The 12356-nt window shown below is 46.6% G+C and overlaps 1 protein-coding gene across 5 annotated transcripts in view; it reads right to left on the bottom strand.

Annotated features, from left to right (window-relative positions):
* PITPNC1 (phosphatidylinositol transfer protein cytoplasmic 1) overlaps positions 1–12356 on the bottom strand; it is a 266448-nt gene that overhangs the window by 32868 nt on the left and 221224 nt on the right. The gene's annotated exons all lie outside the window — the stretch shown is intronic.

Here is a 12356-nt window from a genome sequence, read left to right as displayed (position 1 = left end):
TCCGTGGGGCCTGAGGTTCTGTGGAGCAGAACTGTGGACCAAAAAAGCTTTGCAATGAGACACCCATGGGTTTGAATTTCTGCTCCAGCGACTACTACCTGTGTGAACCTGGGCAAGTTATTTAACTCCAAGACTGCTGAGGGGATGATAAAAATGAGAAAAGGAATGTTTCCTAAACTGGTGTCTGTGGGTGTATTCTTTGGGGGCTATGACTTTTATTTTTTCTTTAATGGGTTCCTGTATTACTCCACTGTGGGATGGCCACGTTTTGTTTTTTCCAGACCAGGTTTGTTTTGGCCAACCCACTATTTTCTAGAATGTTCACAAGGAGGAAAATTTTCCTAAAAGATGGGGAGTCGACTTCCATCAGATCATTAAACCTAAGGAGGGTAACCAAGGGACTGGAAAGGCCCTTCTTCTTACTTACTCTGTCTTTCCCTAAGATCCTCCATTCATATGGTCAGTGAGACTCGGGGTTAACGAATTACATTTTAGGAGGAAACAAATTTCCTAGAGTGCTTTATAAAGACAGACAACAGTGTTTGTAACTTCAGCTTTGCCTGAAGGGGCCAGCTTGGTGGGGGAGGAGAAGCACAATCTTTGGGGTTTGAATCAAGGCTTCCTGAAACGTCAGCAAGCTACTTAGACTCTCTGAGCCTCAGTTTCCCTATCTATAAAATGGAAACAATATCTATTCTATTGAGTGGTTAGCATTAAATGATATAACTGAATAAAATAACTTAGCAGTGACCTTTCTTTTTCTCAAAAGTTAGTTCCTGCCCCTCTAAAGTCAGGTTTAGCAATTCTGTGAGAAATCTGTTGAAACTTATAAGGCCCAAGTTAACGAGCTGATAATTGTATGTCTTTCTTTGGGTCCCTTAACAATAAAAGATGAAGACAAGCCACTAAACAGTACCTATTCTTTCCTGGATATTTTTGGAGCAGAAGCTGAACAGCTGTACTTGGGAGTCTGAAAAAACAGAAGTGGAGGAGAGAATCACTGGGTCAGGTCTTATTTCTCAAGAGAAAAAATATCACTTCCATCATCCCAGAGTCGCAGCCCTAGATTCTTAGAGCTAGTTGGGAAAGGGCTTGGGCAAGATCTAGCCAGAGGATCTGACGGACACCGATTACGGTCTTCAATGAAGGAAAATAAATTTGGATGAGGGTCGATCCGAAGCCAGCCCCCAACTCAGCAGCAACTTAGGAGAAAACTGCGCAAATGTATATTATAAAAACACTGTTGGCTGGCAAGGAAGGCATTGAGTATGACTCTACAGATGACAGATGGTATCAGATTCTCAACAGATGGAATGAAAATCAAAGGTATTGACCCCTCCCTCGGCAGGGGATTGGGCAGTCTTCCAGGCTTACATTGCTGTTTCCTTTAGCCTCTACAAAATTAAGTAACAATAAAATGGTTTTAAAATGCGAACACGGTAAATGGAGCTTGCTTAGGCAGAGCTTCCCTACCTTGAACGGATAAACAGGTGTGACAAGGTCCGGGTCCCCTTGGCCCCTGGGTGAGCAGACTGGGCCTCCTGACCCTGGGGGGTGGTCCTCTGTGACCAGGAGCTCCCTGACATGCCAATCAAAACCGATCATTTTCTATGTGCATTATGGCATGAAAAAGGTTGGGAAGCTCTGCTCTGAGGTTTTTCCCCAAACGTGATGCATTCATACACAGATCCTTGGGTCCCATCTTACTGCATCTGGTTTGGTAGGTCCAGAGAGGGTCCCAGGCATCTGCATTTTTTTTAAGCTCCTAAGGTGATTCTAATCTGATCTGGGAACTCTGCTCTAAGGGCCAAGAAGTTCTGGTGTTTTAATAAGGCAAAAAAAATCAGCAGGGGCTGATGTAGGTGGCAAGTTGTGGATTTAATGCCTGTTTTCTTGAACATACAGATGGAGGTTCTCCATGAGATGGGACTGAAGAAGAGCTTGGTTGTATCTGTTCACTTCTGGCTGAAAGCCTTTCCTTTAGATCCCGCTTCCTTCTTTTAAAGTCTTAACTACTATTCTTCTAAAATACACCTGGTAAAAGGCTTGTGGTAGACAGTTGATAAAATGCCCAAGCTGCCTTGGGTAGCATCCTGGGATTCCAGTGCTACAGACTGCCCCAGGTTGGCACAACAAACAGTAAATGCAACCTCTAAGGTTTCTTAGCGGTGAAGTATAAGAGGCACATGCCAGTCTGAATTCAGGTTAAACAATAACAGAAGTAATAAGAACACATTTTTTAAAAAAGTCTCAGCAGTACAAATGGCTCCATTTTCTGAAGGATCTTGCTGTACCTGCAGCAAATTCTGTCATCTTGTGAACTGGAGTGATTGAAACCAACTCTCTGCTTCTCTTCTGCATTCATGCCAACAAATAAAAAGCAACAGGCAAACAAACTCCCATAGCGCCACTCATGGCAGCCACTTTCCAAAGACACTTGGGGGACTTCCCTGGCTTTGCCTTCCAATGCAGGGGGTGCAGTTTCGATCCCCGGTCGGGGAGCTAAGATCCCACATGACTCGTGGCCAAAAAAACAAAACATAAAAAACAGAAGCAATATTGTAACAAATTCAATAAAGACTTAAAAAAAATGGTCCACATTAAAAAAAAAAATCTTAAAAAACAAAGACACTTGGTTTCTCCTGAGCAACCATCCCAGCAACACATCTGCAGATCTCAATGCCAGTGTCAAAGCAGGGAGAAGGGAACATTTATTAAATGCTAACTGTGTGCCGGTACTGTGCATTTTAATGCTTTGCCTTTCACATCATCTCATTGCATCTCATCTCATCTCTCCATCCATCCACTCATTTGAACGGAGGAAGAGATTCAAGATGGTGAATCATCATTGGTGCTGATGAAGTGCAATGGCTGTGATCACCTGGGAGGCCTCCCAAAGCCTGAGCCCCTTATTACATTAGGGTTGAGCTCCAGCTACTCAGGGAAAGCATGGGCTGGGAATCCCCATCCGTAAGTTCTAGAGGTTATCTTTCGCACAGATCCGTCTTCAACAAGTCCAATTGTTTCTCCCTTCAATGGATGTTTTGCTTGGTTGAATCCTCCCTTATGGGACATGGGGCCATTTCCCCAAAGCTCTTTCTATTGACTCAGTGACCCAGCACCACAATCAGCAACTCCACTCCTGGCAGAGACTTAGAATCTCTGGTTTTGATCTGATATTTAGGAATTCATTTGCCTCAGTTTTGTTTGACTCACATGGTTTGGCATTTCACTACCCAATCCAATTGGTAAGATTTGGAACTGCTATTCTGGGCACCGAGCTCTGGGGAACCTCATTCATGCAAATTATTGCAGCAGTTTAAATTGGTTATTTTTCCCCTTGAAAAATTAAAAAACAAAAATCCTTTCTCTAGGATGGAGTTGGGCACTACCGTTTTCCTAGTACTCCCAATGAAAATTGGCTTTGCTCACAACATTGCAGTAGCTCCACAGGATTAGGCCAAAAGAACAGTAGTGGTTTTAAACACCAGCACTAGGCATGGTATTTCAGTAAGACTTGGTGACCCCGCTTTCTTTTACTTGGAAGAAATGAGAACTGAAAGAGAGTACCTATTTGTTATTGGTCTAAAAATGATGCAGCCAGGGTTGTTGAAGACTGGACTACTGTTTAGTGCCCTGTTATTTCCAAAAGTTTCTTTTCATTAATAAAGTTTTATTGCTGCCAATATGGCTGAAGGTGATTTGTTCACGAAAGAGGTAGCAGAAGAAGGAGAGAAGTAAGTTGATGGGTTACAGGGTTCTAAACCTCTTGGTGTCCAGGGGTCTGCCCTCACCACCGCCGCCCCCCCCCCCGCCCCCCCGAGAAAGTCAGTTTCTCTGGTGCGGTCACAAATGGAGACGCCTTGCAAGGGGGCTGGTGACCCTGCTTTGAAAGTTCTCAGCTACTTGCAGAATAAAAGCCAAATTCCTTGGCCTGACATTCGAGGCTCTTCTCTTCTGCCCCGGTTACTCACTGACCTTTGAACGTGCAGTGAAATTCCTCACCTTTTCACTGCCTTTGCTCTCACTCACTACACTGCCTTTCCAATCTCACTTCTTCAAAATTCAGTGTGTTCCCACACAAGTGTGGGTCAGAGAGTCATTTAATATAGCTTTGGAGTGGGGGCAATTTGGCTATATCTAAAAAGATTTAAACCCACATACCCACTGACACAACAATTTCACATTTAGAACTTATTCTACAGAAATATTAAAACTATGCCAAAAAAAAAAATATAGCATGAGGATGTTGCCTGAAGTACTATAATAGCAAAAGAATGGAAACACTCTAAACGTCCACCAAATGGAGAATGGCATAATCATACACTGGCACATCATACAGTCATTACGAAGTCTGCTAGAGAGACGTGTACTGCCCCAGAAAGACGGCAAGCTTATATCGTTATTGAGAAAATGCATGTTGCAAAGTTGCATCGTGTGAGCTCATTTTTATAAAATAATGTCATGTATGCGTTATGTTTAAGTATAAAGCCCCATAAACACCAACTTTAACAACGCCTGACTCGGGACTTCCCTGGTTGGTGCAGTGGTTAAGAATCCGCCTGCCAATGCAGGGGACAAGGGTTTGAGCCCTAGTCCGGGAAGATCCCACATGCCGAGGAGCAACAAAGCCCGGGCTCTGCAACTACTGAGCCCATGTTTTCACAGGGGATATGTTCTTGAAGATCAGAAGAACGGCAGAACTTCTCTCCAGCCTTGCTGGGATCAAGTCTTCCTGGCCAGGCTGACCGGATCCCCACTCCCACACACAAAGGGAGACACTCAAATATCACCGAAGCCTCCCACTGGGCCGGAGACCCATTGCCTTTCCAGTGCAATTGGAACCTGGATTGATGTACAGGACATCACGCAACTTGTAAAGTGGGCTGGGGGACAGGGAGAATAAAAGGCAGTTTCCCAGCAGGTCACTCACGCTCTCCTGCATGGTCAGGAGGGCCTTTGTAATGACACTGCAGTCCTGGGACCACGCTGCTCTCCTCCTGGGACCACTTGAGGCGTTTGTGTTGTTGCCCAGGCTTCCGAGGAAGCAGGTAAGAGAACCTGCACTGAAAAATGTTCTTCTTTGGGGCTTCCCTGGTGGCGCAGTGGTTAAGAATCCGCCTGCTAACGCAGGGGACACGGGTTCGAGCCCCGGTCCGGGAAGATCCCACATGCCGCGGAGCAACTAAGCCCGTGTGCCACAACCACTGAGCCTGCGCTCTAGAGCCCACAAGCCACAGCTACTGAAGCCCGCGCGCCTAGAGCCCATGCTCCTCAACAAAGAGAAGCCACCGCGATGAGAAGCCCGCGCACCGCAAAGAAAAGTAGCCCCCGCTCACCGCAACTAGAGAAAGCCCGTGTGCAGCAACGAAGACCCAATGCAGCCAAGAAAAAAAAAAAAAGTTCTTCTTCCAATGGCTTTCCTTCTCATCTATTGCTCCGGCCACTTCCAGAGGCCACCACGTGCTTCCCTCTCTAATAGCACTGGCCTCGTGGAGACGCTGCGAAGGGAGAGGCGCAGGGCCCTGCGATGCAGCAGCTGCTGGAGACCCTTCCACTATCTCCTTGCAGGCTTTCTGTGCCAGCTTTGGAGGCTATCACTGGGGAGCACTTTGGCGGTGGAGGCTTCGCCCCACACCAGCGGGCGCAGACAGTTCTTATTATCCCAGAGGTGCCCAGCGCCGCCAAACTGGAAGCCATCACCAAACAGCTGCGTTATTCTCAGAAAGAAACAGACGGACGGAGGGAAAAGGGAAAAAAAAAAAATGACAATAACAGCACAACAACAAACTGAACTCCACAGTGGACCCCAGCAGGAGGCAGCTGTGTTAAATCTGGCCATTTGGAGATAACTGAAAATTCTGACCACCCTCAACCATCAAGATATAGACCGACATGAAAATATTCTTAATTTGAGGGAGCAGAGTGGTTTGGATGGAGCACTTTGTACTGAAGGGTACAGCTGAGTACGACAATATTTACTCACTTCATCTCTCTGTTCCCTTTCTGGGGCCCGTTGTACTTCGCAAACAGCATTTAATCTCTTACCCTTGACAGTTACTGGAAAAGTTAGAGGTATGTCTTTGTTCGCTTCTCTCTCCCTTGAGAGAGAATTCAGCAGATATTTAGACCGGGTGTGACCAATGAACTGGCTACCCAGTTTTCCTTAGTTCAGGAAATCTCTGTAATCCAGGGGGCCTGGAGACTGAGTTCCAAAAGAGTCCCCTAGTCACCCAACTCAAAGGGAACGCTCTAAATCGAATCCTGCCTAAAAACTTGCCTGGTGCTCTCCTACCTTCAATCATACCACTTCAGGGGTACTTGCTCCTGAGACAGTCTCACATTCTCCTTCATTGCTACCCGAGTTCAAAATGTTGTAAATTTCCCTAATTTCTCCATTAGAATTATTATGCTTTATTTAACACTGGTAAAATGGAGACCTCTTTTACATCTTGCAAAACGAAGAGAAAGAGGAATTTCCTTTTTCTCTTAAAAAAAAAAAAAAAAAAGGATCCAGTTCAAAGGGTAGTGGAGACTAGACACGATTCTGGCCTTTGTAGCCCCAGTGCCTAGCACACAGCCTGGTACACAGTACGCACTTAATAAATGCAAACGAAAGAAATTAATGAGTCTTGCTTCTAATAGGTTTCCCTGCATTTCCTGTCCTTGGATTGGCCTACAGCAGAGTTTCTCGACTTTGCCGCAACTGGCATCTCGGGCTGGGTAACCCTCTGCTGTGGGGCCGTCCTGTGCGTCGCAGGATGTTCGGCAGCATCTCTGGTCCCTGCGCACTAGATGCCACAGCAGACAACCCCCTGCCAGTGGCGACAATCGAAAATACCTCCAGACGTCGCCAGATGACCCCTGGGGGGCAAAACTGGCCCTAGTTGGAAACCGCTGGTCTACAGACTCCCGTTTGCTTTACATAAATCAGTGAAGATTTTTAAAAAACAAAGCATAAAACATCCTCTACTTCTAAACTTCCTCCCCCAGAAAATGACATTTCTTTTTTCTTTTTCCCCCTTTCTACTCAAGGCTGAACATTTAGAAACTGCGTGTGACTCCACATTCGTGTCTCTGGGGGAGAGCTGCGGGGACAGACCTCTGGAAGGCCACTAGAGATGCCACTTTTTCTGGTCCCTCTTGATCTTGTAATGGAAGCCGAACCTTAAAAACGATGGCAGTGAATCCAGGAGGAAGAGCACTGGACTTGAGCCAACACCAAACCTCTGAGTTAGAGCTCCCTAAGCCTGACTTTCGGAGACTGTCTAGGCTGGACCAGTCCTGGAGGCTGGGTGTTGAGATTTGTTCCTGCATCCCAAATGGCCAACTCAGCTTTGCAGGTGTGGGCTCACTGCCCATGTCCTCTGAGGGCATGCTACAACTGATCGCCCTAAGTTCCTCCTTCCTGGGTTGGGATTTTCACCTTGAAATTCTGGCAGAGCATCAAAGGGATGGACACCTTGGCAGAAGAAAGAACGCACGTATCATCCACATAACAAGTACAACCTGCTCAGACATTGGCTTCTCTTCGTCTTTGCTGCTTGGGTGGTGCTGATGTGACTGGATGCAAAGAGCTTCATGATTCTAATGGGGGCAGGGCCTCGGTGGGGCCCCGTGGAGGTGCACGTGGAGGTGCTCTCTGGGCCCGAGAAATCACACTGGTTTTTTTTTTTTAAACAATGCAGCGCTGCCCTGCAGAGTCCTGCCACAGATAGGAGAGAAAAACTTGAGATTAAGAGGTTCTTGGAAGCTGCAGCTTAGGCCCCTGATGTGGCTGGGAAACAATGGCACCACAAAATGAGAATAAAGAGAGCGCTGGGCTGAGCCACCAGCCGATTCTGAATCCTTCTGAAACTCTGCTTAGTGGGGGCCCTTGTGCCACTAGGCAGAGGGCACCCAGCGGAAAATTTCCAGCTCTGGTCACCTTAATGAGAGAGGCATTCTTGCCTCTCATGTGGTTCGGAGGTTTCCAGGGACAAATGGAAAAAGAAAAGAAATTACTTCAATCCCCTGCTTCGGCCTGGGTGGTGTGTGTGTGTGTGTGTGTGTGTGTGTGTGTGTGTGTGTGTGTGTGTGTGTGTGTGTGTGTGTGTGTGTGTGTGTGACGGGAGCTGAGTGGTGACCCAGATAACCCTGGTCTGAATGCATAAGCCTCAAAATCTCAGAATAGATTGAGCCCACCAGCATTTCAGCTTTCTCTGCAGAAAATGTGCTCCTATTTACGATGCTGACATAGTCAACTTACAAAGATGGACGGGAAGAAAAAGCTCGTAAAGCTGTAGGCCTCAGATTAAAGGAGAAAAAAAAAAAAAAAAAAAATATATATATATATATATATATATATATAAGGAACTCTGATTCACAACTGTTAGCTTAATGGCCACAAATGCATTTTCTTTGATAGCGCTCGCTCTGCAATTGTCACTGCTAGAAGGAAAAAATAAAGCCCGTGGCTTTCACTCATTCATTCGATGACCGTTTTGTGAGCGGCTGCTATGTGCTGGTTCTGTCCTAGCTGCTGGGGAACGGTGATGAAGAAGACAACCCTTGTCTTCGTGGAGCTCAGGGTGTAACTGTGAGCTAGCACGAGCTAGCATGATCTAGAAGCCACAGACCAGAATTCTTGCTGCCAGTGGGTAGGGAGTGGGGTGCCCAGGAGAGTCCAAAGAGGAGAAGTCACATTTGAGCTGAACTCTAAAGAGTAATGACTAGAAGCTTCCAAATTGAGAGGCACAGAGGTGGGGAGGGCTGGAGGGGAGAAGGCAGAGGACCATGCTAAGGGGACCAGGCTTTTAAGCAGAAAATGACAAGGTCAGATTTCATTTTAGAAGGAAAATCTTGTGGCCGGGAGGAGGATATTAATTATTTACAGCGTGCAGAGGAGAAAGGTATTTGGAAGTGGTTTGCCTTCTGAATCGGTTGTTTCCCTTATTCTCTGTCCCTGGCTACTGACACACAACCCAAACAGCCTAGGAAACTCACTTCTCTCCCTTCTGGTAGGCTCATACTGCAGTGTGGATTCTGGAAGTCGAATGATGGTGGGTTTGGGTCATAAGGGAGTCCCATGGAACATACTTTTCCTATGATTTTATTGCAGGCTCCCAAGTATGCCTTTTCCTTTGTGGTCTAACCGCCAGGGCGAGTGAGAAAAAATTCTACCTGTAACATAGGCTGGCGATCGTTTGGGAAGCAGTGCTTGACAGAGTGTGCAGGGCTGAGCCCTCTGGGGCCCCCTTCCTCCACATCCATTAAGTAAGCCTAAGACTCCAGGACAGGCAGGGGTGGCTCTCTGAGTGTGAGAGCTGAGTCCAGACTTCCATTCATCTCCAACGACCTTTACTTTCAGGGTAGGATTTCCCAGCCTTGGCATACTGACATTTGAGGGTCGATCACTCTTGTTGTGGCGGGCTGTCCTGTTCATTACAGGATGTGGTTAGCAGCTGGTAGCACTACCAAGTTGTGACAACCAAAAATGTCTCCAGGGACTTCCCTGGTGGTCCAGTGGTAAAGAATCCACCTTACAATGCAGGGAACTCGGGGTCGATCCCTGGTCAGGGAACTAAGATTCTACATGCTGCGGGGCAACTAAGCCCGAGCGCCACAACTACTGAGCTCTACGCCTCAGCTAGAGAGCCTGCGTGCCATAAACTACAGAGCCCATGTGCTCTGGAACCCGTGCACCACAAGTACAGAGCCCTCATGCCCTGGAGCCTGTGCGCCACAACTAGAGAGGAGCCCACGTGCCACAACAAAAGATCCCGCGTGCCTCAACGAAGATCCCGCGTGCCACAACTAAGACCTGACACAGCCAAAAATAAATAAATAAATAAAAAATAAATAAATCTTAAAAAAAAATGTCTCCAGACATTGTAAGCATCCTTGTGGGGCAAGATCGCCCCCAGCTGAAAACCACTGCTCTTAGAGACAGTTTTCCGTTCTCATCTTATTTGATCTCTCACCAGCATTAAGCATAACCAATCCCTCTCCTCTCTTGCATTCCTTGGTGCTCTCTCCTTGTTTTCCTTCTAATTCTCTGGCCAGTTCTTTGTAGATCCCTGGGGCCTCCTCATCCTCTTCCTGATCTCCAAATATTGCTGTCATAAATTTAATGCTCGGACCCGAACCCCTTTCCCATTATACTTTATGCTTGCTCACTCTCATCCATCCTCAGGACTTTAAATTCTTCTATTTCCCAAATACTCTCCAATTTGTCTCTGGCCCAGATCTCTCATTTAAGCTCCAGACCCATTTCTATTTGTTCTAGATGTCTCATTGTCATCACAAAATCCATCCATCTTTCTCCAAAATCCACTCCTCTTCTCACCCCCATCTATCTGTTGCCCAAGCTGTGAACCTTAAGGTCATCCTGACTCTTCCTCTTCTCTCACCTTCACACCTAGTCCACGACCAATCCCTGTCAAGTCTCTCTTCAAAATATACCTCCAAGCCATTTGCTCCCAGCCCTCCACTTCGAGCTGCCATATAACTTCAATAACCAACAACGTAGACAACTCCGATGACCTCAGTGGTTTCCTGACTTCCACTCTGCTCCCGGCCAGTCCCTTCTCCAGCCAGAGCAATCTTTTAAAAGCACAAATCAGATCCTATGATGCCCCGGCTTTAATTTCTTCGAAGGCATTCTACTGCATGTAAATAAAATCTAAGTGTCTTAACATGGCCCCGCCCTCTTTTCCAACCTCCCTTTGTGCCATTCTTCCTTCAGTTTCCGCTGCTGCCGCCACACTGGCCTTCTTTTGTTTCCTCATAGGTATCACCTTGGGACTCCCATGCATGCTGTCACCTCCCCCTGGAGCACTGTCCCCCAGCTCTTTTCATCCTGCGGGTGGGTCCCAGCAGGTCATTTCTTCCTGCGCATCTTTCCTGATCCCACCCTCTTAAATTCAGTTTCCCTATCATGGTCTCTCCCTGCAAGCTTCCTTATGGCACCTGTGACTTTTAACTCCACATGTGCTCATGTAGTTATTTCTTTGTTGTTTGGCTCCCCTGCTAGATTGGAAATGTTGTGGGGGAAGAGACCCTCGGTGTCTCTTCTGTTCATTGCCACGTCCCCATCTAAATATTGTCTGTGACACTCAGTTGAGTACTCAGTACGTATTTACTGGATGAATGACTATTCCCCTCTAATTTCCTTGGTCACAACTGCATCTAGAAAAGAATATTTTATGACCCAGGAAAATGAACGACTGTGAAGCATGAAAAAATGCTCTTTGAGCATCTGTGTCAATGAGAAAAAGCTTTCCAGTGGTGGTTCCTGGGAGCACAATGCACAGGGAGATGAGTCAGGTACACGATGACTAGAAATGAGACTTGTTGATTTCGTCATTAGTGTTCCATATCTGTCCTAAGGCTTTCCTCCGAATCAGAAGGGAGCTCCCTGAGTGCCAGGCAGGACCACACCAAAGCTATCTAAGAGGAAGAGCTGAAATCAGTTCAGAGTTTTCTGGCAACGCTGCCTTTCTAGAAGGCTTGAGCTACCAAAGAGGCCAGGACGTCCAGGTAAGACAGCAGCCCCCCAGGCCCAAGGAGCCTCAGAAGCGACGGGGCAACAGCTTCACCCAATGCACTGCATGATGCTTTGCACATCACTGAAGCCCCATAGGTACTGGTGGCCTTGAGACGAAACCACAGAAGTACCTCCTCTAAGACAAGGGGAGGCCAAGTTTCTCCTCTTGAGCAGGTCCACAGTTATACAGAGAGCATTTCAGTTTGTTTTTCTGAAAATTCACAAGTGTGGTTGGCTGCAGAGTGTAATGCAAATTGCTGACGTTCAAAAGCTCATCCTTGAGTCCCACCAAGAGTAATTCACATCAGCCGCTCCCCGACTTTAAAGAGACAGCAGCTGCAGAGCCCATGCCTGCAATTAAGCAGCTAAGCATTTGCTAACATTGGGTTGGACTCTGATATCCAAACGAATCCCAAAAGGTGGAAGCAAAAAAAATCTGAACCACACTGGGAGCCCAGTGTGTGTCACGGTAGAATTCATTTATACCGGGTTTATTTATTATGTCTTAAATCAGCCTTAACGAAGCTGAGGGAAGAGTTTCAAGGTCCATGTGTTACAGCTCAAGGACGAGACTGGGGCCCCAACTCCAAACATATTGTGATTGGCTGAATGTTGCTAAACAACAAAAATAGCCCAGCATCTGTTGTCGTTGCAGGGCTGGGACGTTATTTCCAAGGGGGTCACCCAAGTTCCGTCAGCAGCCATTAATAAAATACTAACAGGATACAAATGGGAACTTGCACTAACAGTAAAACAAAGTTCGCACTGAGGCACACAATGGATTCTGGTAGGTGGGAGTCATACAGAAACATGTTCTCTTAAATTTATT

The sequence above is a fragment of the Balaenoptera borealis genome, assembly GCF_965194805.1.
Source record: "Balaenoptera borealis genome assembly, chromosome: 20".
NCBI lineage: Eukaryota > Metazoa > Chordata > Mammalia > Artiodactyla > Balaenopteridae > Balaenoptera > Balaenoptera borealis.
Note: the sequence above shows the minus strand (reverse complement) of the source record. Positions and strands in the feature narration are given on the sequence as shown.